The sequence below is a fragment of the Glycine soja genome, chromosome 3, assembly GCF_004193775.1.
Source record: "Glycine soja cultivar W05 chromosome 3, ASM419377v2, whole genome shotgun sequence".
In the NCBI taxonomy this organism is placed as follows: Eukaryota; Viridiplantae; Streptophyta; class Magnoliopsida; order Fabales; family Fabaceae; genus Glycine; species Glycine soja.
Genome location: NC_041004.1, coordinates 36,337,764 through 36,350,598, shown reverse-complemented (window position 1 = coordinate 36,350,598; position 12,835 = coordinate 36,337,764). Strand labels below are relative to the sequence as shown.

General features: G+C 33.0%; 3 non-coding genes across 3 annotated transcripts; 1 reads left to right on the top strand and 2 right to left on the bottom strand.

Moving 5' to 3' along the window:
* Window positions 1–530: 530 nt before the first annotated feature.
* On the bottom strand, window positions 531–758 carry LOC114407952. The gene has a single exon (XR_003665758.1). It is a non-coding gene; the product is annotated as a small nucleolar RNA U3 (small nucleolar RNA).
* An 8,379-nt stretch (window positions 759–9,137) lies between these two features.
* LOC114407954 lies at window positions 9,138–9,340 on the bottom strand. Its single transcript, XR_003665760.1, has one exon. It is a non-coding gene; the product is annotated as a small nucleolar RNA U3 (small nucleolar RNA).
* A 2,450-nt stretch (window positions 9,341–11,790) lies between these two features.
* Window positions 11,791–11,986, top strand: LOC114407931. Its single transcript, XR_003665741.1, has one exon. It is a non-coding gene; the product is annotated as a U2 spliceosomal RNA (small nuclear RNA).
* The last annotated feature ends 849 nt before the right edge of the window (window positions 11,987–12,835 follow it).

The following is a 12,835-nucleotide window of genomic DNA, read 5'->3' as shown; positions in this document are numbered from 1 at the left end:
TATACTACCACTGGTCAAATTTATAAGTAAGAAGTGTAGTGTATTTGTTAATAATTTATTAGCATGATATTCAAGGATGGATTAGTAATTCACCAATCAATAAAAAATGATTTTTTTATAAGTTGATTTTAATTTATTATTAAGGTTATTAGTTAAATTTTGAATTAAATACGTTTGAATTAGTAATCTGTAACTAGTACTCTTATTGGTTTAATTAATGATTCAGTTTAAAATATAGTTAAAACTAGAAGAAAATTGAGAGTGAAAAATGGTTAAAATTAACATTATGAAAGCTAGGGGCACATAGTTGCATTAGTGTCAGGGCACACATTTTTAATATTTTTTTTTCTTGTAAATATTGAAGCTCAAAATAATAAATTGTATTATCCTAGATATCAAAAAACATAGTATTAGTAATGAAATAGGACATATAAAAATTTGGTCAAACAAAAAAATGCTTTCATCGGTTTCATATTTTTTCCCCTCAAATAAGCAAAGCAAAACTGATTACAATAAAAAGAGGTTATTTAAGTCTGTCAGACAACCGTGTGACCATCCCAGGCACATGAAAGTGTCTAAGAACGATCCTCTACAGCACAAGATGAGACACCTTCAAAGAGAAGCACATCAGGCCGTTAATCACGCTCTGATCACACGGTCATGATTCTTCATCCACCAGACGTAGGTTCCTGTCTCCTTAGAACTCAAGGACACAGAGGTACGAGCCTATAGAACAGATCCTGTTCAAGTAAGGTCGTGACCAAAGGTCTCAGCGTCCAGTAATATATATGCGCCTGTTTTGTTAAAAACACTCGATGTGGGACTAGCATCACGGCCTTTGTGTCATTTTTCTAACAGAATTGGTCTGAGTATTGCACAAGGATACAAATACAATCTTCCTGCCACGGTGTTTCCTACATAACAGCAGCAGCATTGATCCCAAATATTCATCTTTTCTAGAAAAAGAAATACTCATTAGAGGCTTTGAAAGCTCTTATGATGCTTGATTCTATCACTACAAGATTATAAACACCCTTTCTCAGGCTAGCCCGCAGGGATAGATTACTTTCGGAGAATTAATGTGAACCATATCCATACTGCTGTATACTGTAGTAGAACGAGGGCCAAAACTTTGTGCATGAAAAGATAAACTCTAATTCCAGTACAGTACCCATTTCAAGCAAGAGCCACCTAAGTACACAGCTAGGTAGCTAAGCTATACTCTTTTCTTCCTTGTATTTTTTTTTCTTCTATTGGCTATGATCATTGTCGCAATAATTGCTTGATTACTTCATTAACTTCTCTGAATTCTTAGCAATTATTTTGATTATATTTCTATCATTTTATTGACGATTCTAGCCACCTAATTGTATTGACCTTTGAAGTTGCATTGCATGAATGAAGAATGCTAGCGATATTATCTACTCTCTATGACGTTCTCTTTTGAAAACTCTTTTTATGATTAGTATTTATTGAAAATTATTGATTTTTGTAGGTTTTGCTTATCATATAATGTATCTTTTTCCTGATTTATATTAAATGATAAACAAAATCTATTTTATATTAAATGATAAACAAAATCTATTAAAATTGATGATTTCTAATAAATTTTAATCAATCATAAAAAAGTATTTAAAATAATGTTTACGCTAGTATTTCTCTTGCATGAATTTGTAGTAGATGCTCATTTCAATGTTAGCTTTCCTTAAAATAGTGAATAAATTTTGTAAGCAGACTTGGGGTTATGTAAGAACAGAATATGACTTGCAAAAGTTATAAAGGAAAAATGAAAAACGTGGTTTTCACATGTGTAGCATCTCTATAACAAGTGCAGGGGAATTTAATTATGAGAGATGGTGGAGCATTTTTGGTGCACCATGAAGTAAACTACATGAAAAAGGAGCATTGCATAATAAATGAAACTGACTGAAGTTGGTTATTCTTGAACCATTTTTATTTTTTCTACTGTCATATTAACGTCCATTGCCACATTGTCTCCAGGATGTGCCTTTTTCTTATGGTTCCAAACAGGTTTTTGCACTTTTTGGTTTCCAAACAGGTTCCAAATCTCATGGTCATGTAAATATCAGTATAGTTGACCTTTTTGTCAACAACAATTTGAACAAATTTATTGGAACTTAAATAGGCTTTTTTCCTTGTATTTAAACTACTAAGAGGAATGAGTATATGTTATGCGCTTGCCTTGTATTTGAGGTCAAGGCTCCCTCCCAAGCGACAAAGTTACGAAAACGGAGTAATATGTATTTCTGCATCTTATTCATTACATTCAACCTATTTAATGCTACTGTCAGTCAATCATGGCAGCCTACGTGCACTCGCTGGAACCTTCCATAGTGGAAGTTAGCGCTAACAGAATTTGATTAAAAAAAAAACCCTAACAACTTGTAACAAATATCTTGGTGCATAACAACCAGCTTCACTCCCTACTCTAATTCGTAGTCCACGAGGTGCTTGGGCTTTTGGGTAGCTCTTTTGGGCTTGATTGGCGGGTTGCTAAGAGTATAGGCAACTGGTGGGCACTGTTACGCGCACCCAACAAAATTTCTGGTACACCCAGTAATTTCATATTTTTTCCATTTTGCCATTTCGTAAAAGGATCTGTATGAGCTGATCTGTATAAGTCCAATTCGAAAGTTTTTTTTTATTTTTTTTCAAAAAATATTTTTACAAATTAATGGCCTAAGCAAAAATCAAACATGTGTCTTTTAGGTTGTTAACACAACGCTCTAATCAACTAAGCTAATGAGTCAATTACATTATAAAATAAATAATGTTATACATAACACTAAAATTTATAATGTATATTTAATACCCGTGTAAATTTAAATAATAAATTTTGTGACAATTAATTTTGATATAACTTATACGAATTATTTAATCTATATATTTTTTAATAAATTAATTTATTAATATATTAAATTTTTAATAAATACGAAATGGCTGGGTGTACCAGCAATTGCTGCTAGGGGTAGAAATGAGCTGAGCAGTTTGTCGAGCGCCTTTGGCTCGGCCTATGTGAGGCTCGGCTCGGCTCAACTTGTTTACTATAAAGGTCAAGCTCAAGCTTTTGAAAAAGCCTTTTTTGATTAAAAGGCCAAGCTCAAACTATAAAAAAAACTTGTTAAGCTTGACAAGCCGGCATGTTTAACTAACAATAACAACAACAACAACAACAGCAATAATAATAATAATAATAATAATAATAATAATAATAACTTTATTTTATCAAATCTTATCTTATCCAGATTTTATTCCATCTAGATTTTATTTCGTCTAGATTTTATTTCATCCAATCTTATCTTATCTTGTCCAAATTTTATTTTATTTTGTTTATGGGCTTGGACTTAAAATATATTTGTGAGCATTGGGACTGATGACTTATATAACAGCACCAAGGTTTTAGTTTAGGGAGTTTTTTTTCGGATAGGAGAATAATTCTAGGATTTTAGGATTCCAGTTTTTATTACTGTTCATGCACACTGTTCACATAGAATAAAATTCATTTTCTGCAATTTCGTTTCGGCTTCAATCTAGAGTTTCATTTCTACTGATTAATGGAAGGCTAAGTCTCCAGCATTGTTTTCTCTTGAGGGTCAAGCACAACTCTCTTTGAGGTTTTGTTATTACTATTGAATACAGTTTTTCCTCTTCACCAATTACTTTTTGTATTTGTTGTTATTAATCCATGCATGCTTAGTGCTTGATTAATTATCTTTGCGCTTAATTTACGTTCATGCTTAATGATCAGTTTCGTTCACGATTAATTGGTGTATGTGTTGTTTAATCACATAATGACAGTCTTATGTTAATTTTCGCTTAGTAATTTAATTTAGGGTTGGATTAAGTGGTTGAACTGATTAAGGATAAATTCTCGTAACCTAATATAAGAGACTTGCTTGTGAATCAAGGGGAAACATGTTTTAATTCTGTTATTTTCTAATTCAAATTTGCTTGTTGTTTAATTTACAAAAACAAACAATCCCCCAATTTGTTACTGTTTGATTACTATCTGTTATGAACGTTTGGTTGATCATTGCTCGTTGGGAGACGACCTATGATCACTTCCTAGATATTAAATTTTTAATGTTCATTTGATTCGGGTACGGCCTCAATCAATAGTATATAAGATATGGCTTGAGTAGACTAAGATGAAATTATTGTAAATATATTTTTTAAAAAAATATTTAATATAATTATATATTCAAAAATTGGATTAAAAATTGTTACTTTAACTAATAATAATTTTTGTTTGGTTATATTAGTGTAAATCATGTCTAATTCATACATTTTTTAATATTATGCTCTTTTTATTTTCTTTTTATATACTTTCTGCTTTAACGACTTGAATTCAATATGATTTTGTTTATCAATTATTTTTGAATTTGTACATTACTTATACGAAATTTATAAGTTTTTTTTAGTTAGTATTTCACTAGGTTTTAAAATAATTAATTAATCAAAAACGTCTTTAAGCAAGCTTTTAAATAGGCTCGTGGACCAAGCCAGACTTTTATGTAAGCCGAGCCGAGTCTAAAAAAAAAGCCTATGACAGGTAATGAACCGAGCTCAAGTCTTACGTATTTAACTCAAGCCGAACTCAAGTCTAATAAAGCTTGACTTGGTTTGACTCAATTCCACCCCTAATTGCTGCCCAAAACAACTCCCCACAGTATATGCATTTGCAAGTTTTTTTTTTTAGTTGAATTATGCATTTTCGAGTTAATACAAGGGAATATGATCCGTGGCATGATGGAGCATTTTGGTGCACCATGAAGTAAACCACATGAAAGGGGACATTGCAAAAACGTATAATAATGATTATAATACATAACAAGATATTCATATGACATGGCACATCAATGTGTAAAGTTTAAAAATTATAGGGCCTAACATGATTAAACAGGAACTCTCCATGGGAAAGTCTTGAAACAATAAACAAATTTAATCGGAAGGACCAAGACTCCAAGAGGGTCTATCGGTTGGACGTGTGCAAGTGTTATAAATCCTTGATACTATCTTCGATTTCAGATTTTAAAAAATAGAATCAGAAAGAGAATTAAAAACATGAACACCTAATTGTAAATTTAAGGGACATGGAAGGCGGCATGGTCAGTTACAACATTCATAGCCCTTATGGTCTGGCAACAAGGATGAGGTTGGGTCTGTTTTTCAATGATGAAAGAATGTGCAAAAAATTTTAGGGTATAAAATGTTTCTTGGATCTGTCAGACATCTATGTCACCATCCCGGATAAGTGAAACTGTCTGAGAACGATCCTCTACAGCCCAAGATTGAGACCCCTCCACAGAAAAGCTCATCAGGCCGTTAATCACTCGCTCTGATCTCACCGTCATTGTTCATCCACCAGACGTAGGTTCCTGTCCTATGAAGCACGGACACTCCAACCCCTTGCCGTGTCCGACACGCGTCCGCGTCCGTGTCAGTATCCGACACTGACACGACACTCGTATTACGTTCTATATTTTGAACATTACAGGTGTTCACATGTCCGTGTTGTGTCCGATGTCGATGCTTCATAAATCCTTAGAACTCAAGGACACAGAGGTTCGAGCCTATAGAACAGATCATGTTCAAGAAAGGTCGTGACCAAAGGCCTCAGCGTTGAGTTATATAAACCTGTGTCTTAACCTAAACTTTTCCGACTACCAGTGTTAGTTACACGAGGAGCCATGGTTGTCATAAATGTTTGATCATTACTGGTAGATTGTAATATTATACAAATACATGACCAATCCGAAAATGAATGGAAAACAATTGTATTAGATTAATTGTAACAAGAAGCTGAACCCAACATGATTTAGCTATGGATCTGTTCCGTACCTTATGTCTGGTGGGTTGGGTTCTTTGAATTTAATCATCATTATACTTTTTCCAAATGCCATGTAATTTTGTCCCTTAATCGTTTATACGTTGTTTGGTTGGTCTATCTGCAGCTGTTAACTTTGACATATATTCAACAAGGTAGCATAACTACTGGTACTAATCAAATAATGGCTTCAATTTTGTTGCTTATCCAATAATGGCTTTCCAATCTCTTGACATGACAATGATCTGAATCAAGAGGAACGAATAGATGCATTTTTGCAACACATGGTTTCTGTACAAATGAAATAATAGTCTATAAAATGATGGAGCATTTATGATGCATCATGGTTCATTAAGAAAACTACATGAAAGATTAGTATTCTCTGTAGGGCATAAGCTGTATTGTGTCTAGGGAGGTGCCTTTTTCCTACTGTTCTTCCTCTTGGTTAAAAGTGTTTTTGTGCCTTTTCATTCCTACACATGTCAAAGTAATTTCATTTTTTCATTCCTACACATGATGCCTATTTCGTAACTTCTCAATTTGATGGGATACAACTGGTGAATTGGTTTTTTCAAATTGAATCATCTATATGCTTTCTTAGTGGTTTATACTGTTCTGCATAATGCTGGTCGCGTAAGTTATTGGTTGGTCTACCTGCAAGTACTAACTAGTTTTGGCATATTCAGTTAAGATAGTATAACTACTGCAAACAAGGTAGAATGCAACTAATCACTTCAAAGAATTTTATTTATTTGGACCTACAAGGTTGCAACTTGCAACTGTGTTGCTTTAATCGCTCCCGATCCGCTAATATGTCATGACATGACTTAAGAGAGGAACAAAGAAGATGCATTAATCAGTTCTTGACTTTCTTCTGTATTAAGGGAATATAATCTATTAGATGATGGAGCATTTTTGGTGTATCATAAAACAAACTGCAATTAAGCAGGCATTGCATACTAATCGTGAAGTATGCTAATATTCTCTCTCACACACTGTTGTCATTGTTGCTGCTTTCATACTAGCTTCCATTGTGTTGTCACATGATCTGGAATGTTTCCAGGGTGCCTTTTATTTACTGTTCCTCAGGGTTAACAAGTGCTTTTTATACTTTTTTGCTCCTAAACATGTTCAGGTGATTTAATTGTTTTTAAGAGATGGATAGAAGAGTTTTGAGGTCCATTGTCTTTATAAACTAAAGACAAACTTTTAGGTTCCAGCGAGTGTAGTCTGAGACTCCTAAATAAGTTGGTAATCAGCTATATATTTGTCTCATCTTTGATAAGTCCCACACCGCAAAAGCACAAAGCATGTTTGCAAAAGCTAACAATAAAAGATAATCATCTGTGAATGTCTGATTTGATATGTGTAGCTCAGCAACTTATTATTTTGGTGCTATTATCCTATGGATGCTCAAAGACTTAGACTCAAAGTACCATTATTTTGTACCCTATTAATTTGTTGGATTTAAATTCAGATAAACTTTCTTATTGCTGCTTTGGTTGTGAAGACGAGAGCATTTGGGAGATATGTTGAACCATATAGGTTCTGTGAAATAAGTACCATATCCAGAAAATTGAGTAATTTATCCTTGGCATTAGATTTCTCCTAAATGTGAATTTGGCAGTAGGAGAAAAAATTTGCAGTTTTTCTTATTTTGCTGTTATGTATTGTAATAATATTGCCTTTTAGTATGAGCATGTAGATATTAAGGTCCCTTTTCAGTTTAAAGACTGCTTCAACAACTGTACACAATGTGAAACTGCAGTGCTCTCAACAACTGTACCAATTGGAAACTACAGTGCTCTTGATAATCTTGAGATTATCAACTATCCAATCAGAACTTTAAGGGCTATCAAAATTAATAGCTCTACCAGATTGGCTCATTAAACATTAAAGGTCTGTCAAAAGTTAATAACCCTAGCAGATTAGTTGGAATTCTATGAAAGAACTCTGCCATGTCTGTCCAGGTGCATCAATATCATGGCACAACCTGAATGCCTAATTATGTGTTATGCAATTGGAATGTTACTGAGAATTTGCTAATTGCCCAAGATAGCTGTGATGTACCAGCAATTTATGTTAGCAGAACAACCCCCTCCCTAACTTTATTTTAGCTTACAAAAGTTTGTTAATTTACTAAAAGATCAATCTTCAATTTCAGGAAGGTAATATTCTTATTTATGAGACGAGATGAATTATGATGTTCAGATAATGATATACATAAAAAACTATTCTAAAAATATCCAAGCAAATTATTCTCTGTCCTCATTTTGTTCGTAAAGCTTAACTGGTGATCTGAAAGCTACTATGCCATTCGAATTTCACCTTCTCACAGGAAACATTCTCTAAAACAATGGCTGTAACATTTGGCCTTTTCTTTTTAAGTTTGAAAAGAGTTATGATTAAGCAACAATGTAGATGAGACAGCTACTTTAGCAGCTGAGAACCTCAGGGACAATGAAGTTGTGGCCTGTGGTCTCGGTGGTCCTTCTCAATTATGAAATGTCTGTTTCAATCTATTTTAAGAGTTGAAATATGATGGCAATATCCTTCAAATTCTTCAGTTTGTTTCGATCATTTCTTACCAGGCCACATTGTAATTTTGTCATTAGCCTGAACTATGAAATTGTAATTATTGATGTATGTTTTTTTCACAGTTTTAACGTCTGATTTTTCTAGTTTGTAACTCTACCTTATCCTTACCCCGGAAGAATCAAATTTGACATAATATCTATGGGCAACAATTTAATTTTCCCTTTTAGCTTTTTGTTTTTTTTCTTCTTTTCTTTATATGAAACACTGCGTAGTGTCACAAGGTCAAAATCAGTTGTTAACTGCCAGCTTATCTTGCCAAATTGCATCTGATTGGCATGCAGAGGATAACTCAACCAACAAATACGACAAATTAAGGAATGATTTTCAATAAATTAACTTCCATTTATAAAGTAAAGGCATGTGGATCGAAAGTCCAAACAAAGCATGCTAGCTAGACAATTGAACAATGTAGACTAAAACTGTTATGAACCAAAATCTTACTCAACTCAAATAGGGTTGTACTCCTACATGATATTTAAAAAATAAATTAGACCATACCACAATAAACCACTTTGTACAAGGTTTTCAATCCAAACTAGATTTTTTTTTGTGATGCCCAAACTAGTATATTATTTGACAAAATTGATTAGCTTTTTTACTAAACAATTTTGATCCAATTTAAAACCAATTCAGTGTAGAATCAGTTTTAATAATGAATGTGCAAAAAGGTATAGAATGGTTTAAAAGTTTAAATCTGTCAGACAACCGTGTGATCATCCTTGGCACATGGAAGTGTGTCTAAGAAAGATCCTCTACAGCCCAAGATGAGATTCCTCCAAAGACAAGCTCATCAGGCGGTTAATCACGCTCTGATCACACGGTCATGGTTCATCCAGCAGACGTAGGTTCCTGTCTCCTTAGAACTCAAGGACACAGAGGTACGAGTCTAATTGTGATTTTGTAGACAGTCTAATGTCTTACATTCTCATTAGACTGAAAATATCATAGATTTTCTAATTTTGCTTTTAGAGTATAGCATGGGATTTCCAATCTTTCCCTAATGTTATAGATGGAAAGATGCAAAGTAATGAAATTATTCATCTTGTCTGGTAAGAGCCAGTTTGACAAAACATTTTTTTTCCATCTATTTTACAAATAATGATAAAATGCCACCTTATTTTTCATTTTCTCTCCTATTTTTAAATTCAGACAGTTTTAATCAATCAATTTTACAGTTGCATCATCTAATGAGAAATTCCATGATGCAACTGTAAAATTGATTGATTAAAACTGTCTGAATTTAATTAGAGAAGTAACCAAAATATATTAAAAATCAGCATAAATTCGTAAATGGATATTTTCAACATCCTGATATTTAAACTGATCAATGTGGTGAAGATACTTTAAAAAATGGGGAGTGTGAGGGGAGGAAAAAGAGGTTCAACTTTTCAGGCATATAAGCCCACATGAGGTCCAAACCTAGCCAATGGCCATCGCCACCCTTTATTCTAGCTTCTTGAATATTACGAAGAATAAATCTTTCTCATTACTCGTTTTGTTTCTTTGGTGAGAACCCACTTTACCTTTACCATGTGCTTGTCAATAAAATGTATGAAGAGCTTTCACTTCAAAAAAAAAAAAGTATGAAGAGGTTCATCTTTGTTTTTTTTATTATTATTATTGTTGGCACTTGGCAGGGAGTGTGAAGTCCCTCAACAGCATGTCATTTCATTACTTAGGCCATGCTTAGATTGGTGAAAGAGGATGAAATGAAAGAAAATGGATAATGATATTATGTTCCATTGTTTGAATAAGTAAGATGAAGATGAAATATAATGAAAACTAGTGGAACTTATTTCATTGTTTACCTTCATTTTTATCTTTCCCCTCAATTTAGGAGAAATAAAATGGGATGGGAATTTTGTTTCATTCCATCATAACATATCCAAAGAATCAAATGGAGGTTTTATTCCATTCCATTCCATTTTAATCCCTTCCATTTAATATATTTCATTTTATTCCATTTCTTTCCTTCAATCCAAACAGAATTATCAAGTGGTACATCCACAATAGTTTCGAATTCAGCTAACCACAAGTACAAAATTTTCCTTTTTGGTTTTATATAAATAATATAAGGATTTTTTCTTACTAATTATACAAACTGTCCACAATCTCTTCCCATCTTTTTGTCTTAAATACGTTATATTAGATAGTTTGCATCAATTAGAATTATCTTATTGTTTTTGGCCTGAAACTAATTTTGATGGGTTCCAATTTTACAAATTAAACTCATTCTGTGTAAGTACCAACCTATAGAACAGACAGTGACACTATTCAAACAAACTGATATTTCTTAATTCTGAGTTTAGTCATAAAACACCTGTCTTTTTCAATGTTTCCTAATGTGGAACTCTAATTATATGTTGCTAACCGTTGCATCTTTTGACAAGGTAGTTATCATGGTCTGCCATATTCTTACAGGAATTTGTCCAACATGTTCCTGGCATATGGGGTTCTTAACTTTTCAAAATTTCCTAGATTAAAGATGAAATTTGAAATGTAAATGGTAAACCTCTGCCACAAGTGTTAGTTACAGCCTCACAGGTTCTGTCCTGAATAACAAATGAATGCCAAAAAAATATTTAAATTGTAATTAGAAAAAAGGTAGCCATGATACCAGATTACCAGTTTCATAACTCCTCAATTTGATGTACAGGTAGATAGAGTATTGCTGGTGAATTGGTTCTTTTGAATTCACTCATCTTTATACTTTCTTAATTTGTTTATACCATTCTGCTTAATGCTGGTCGTGTAAGTTATTAGGTTGGTCTACATGTAGCTACTAGTTTTGGCATACCCAACAAGATAGTAAAATTTTCAGCTAACAAGTTAGAGAGTGAGTGAGTAACCAATCACTTCCAAGAATTTTATTTATTTGGCCCTACAATGGCTGAAATTATGTTGCTTTAATCGCTCCTAAATCTCCTAATAAGTCAATGAAGTGAGTTAAGAGGGGAAAGGGGAAGATGCAAGAGTCATTTTTTGACATTGTGTACACAGGGAAACTAAGATGGAGCACTTTTGGTGTATCATAAAACAAACTGCAATAAAGTCATTGCTTAATACATAAAACTAATTGTGAAGTTGGTTAGTATTCTCACACACCATTGTCATTGGTTAATGAATGTTTTTTATACTTTTTTTTCTTTAACATGTCCAAGTGATTTCAATTTTGAAGATAAGGATAGAAGAGTTTTGTGGTCTATTGTCTTTGTAAGCTGAAGACAAGCTTTCCAGTTCCAACATGTGTAGTCCTAAACTCCTCAATAAGCTGTTAATCAGCTCTACAATTTATGTTGTGTATTTCTAACATCTTTGACAAGTCTCACACTGGACAAGCATCAACCACATGTGCAAAAGCCAACAAAAAAAGATCAAGTACAGCATCTATTTTTTTTTATCAATTTAATATTTGATATGTGAACTATTTGGTTATTAAATTTATTTTTTTAGGGAGAGGGCCCTTGACAGTAGCTTGCTACTTGGATTCTCATGTGTTGCCCATGCCTTACACTAAAGTAGTGGCCTGGCACATCCCACCCAAATCACTTTAAATCTTGAGTCAGAAAATGTAAAATTTCAGTGTGATGTTCAAAAACTTCTTCTGAAATTGCAAATGGTTAAAATAGATTTATTAAAAGAGGAGTGCTAGTAAAACTTTCTACTATTGGTTAAAATAGTTAGTTGGGTTTAAACGATTGAGATTTTGAAGATTGGAGCATTTGAAATTTCATTGCACATATTTGTTCTTAAGCTAAGCCATTATGTATTGTAAAAATCTTGCCTTTTATTCTGACAGCATGGTAGCAATTAAGGCCCCTTTTCAGTTAAAAAACTGCAAAGAACAACTGTACCAAATTTTAATTATTTGCTGAATGTGTGAAACTACAGTGCTCTTGATAATATGCGCAAGCAGAACATAAGGGCTGTCAAAATTAAGTATTTCTACATGATTGGCTCATTAAAAACATCAATGGTCTGTCAAAGTTAGTAGCTCTATCAGATTGGTTGGAATTCCATGAAAGAACTCTGCCATGTCTGATCAGGTGCATCAGTAGTATCATGGCATAGCTCTACCAGAATGCTTTAGTTATGTTATGCAATAAGAATGTTGCTGAGGATTTGCTAATTGCCCAAAATAGCTCATGTGACGTACCATCAATTTATGTTTGCAGAGCAACCCCCAATCCCCTAACTTTATTTTAGCTTACAAAAGTTTTTTAGTTTACTACAAGATCAATCTTCAATTTCAGGAATGTAGTATTTCTTATTTATGAGATAAAATAGTTAAATACTATGTGCAGATAATGCATCAAAGACTATTCTTAAAATATCCAAGCATATTATTCATATATTATAAGCACACTAACAAAAAACTAATAACAACAA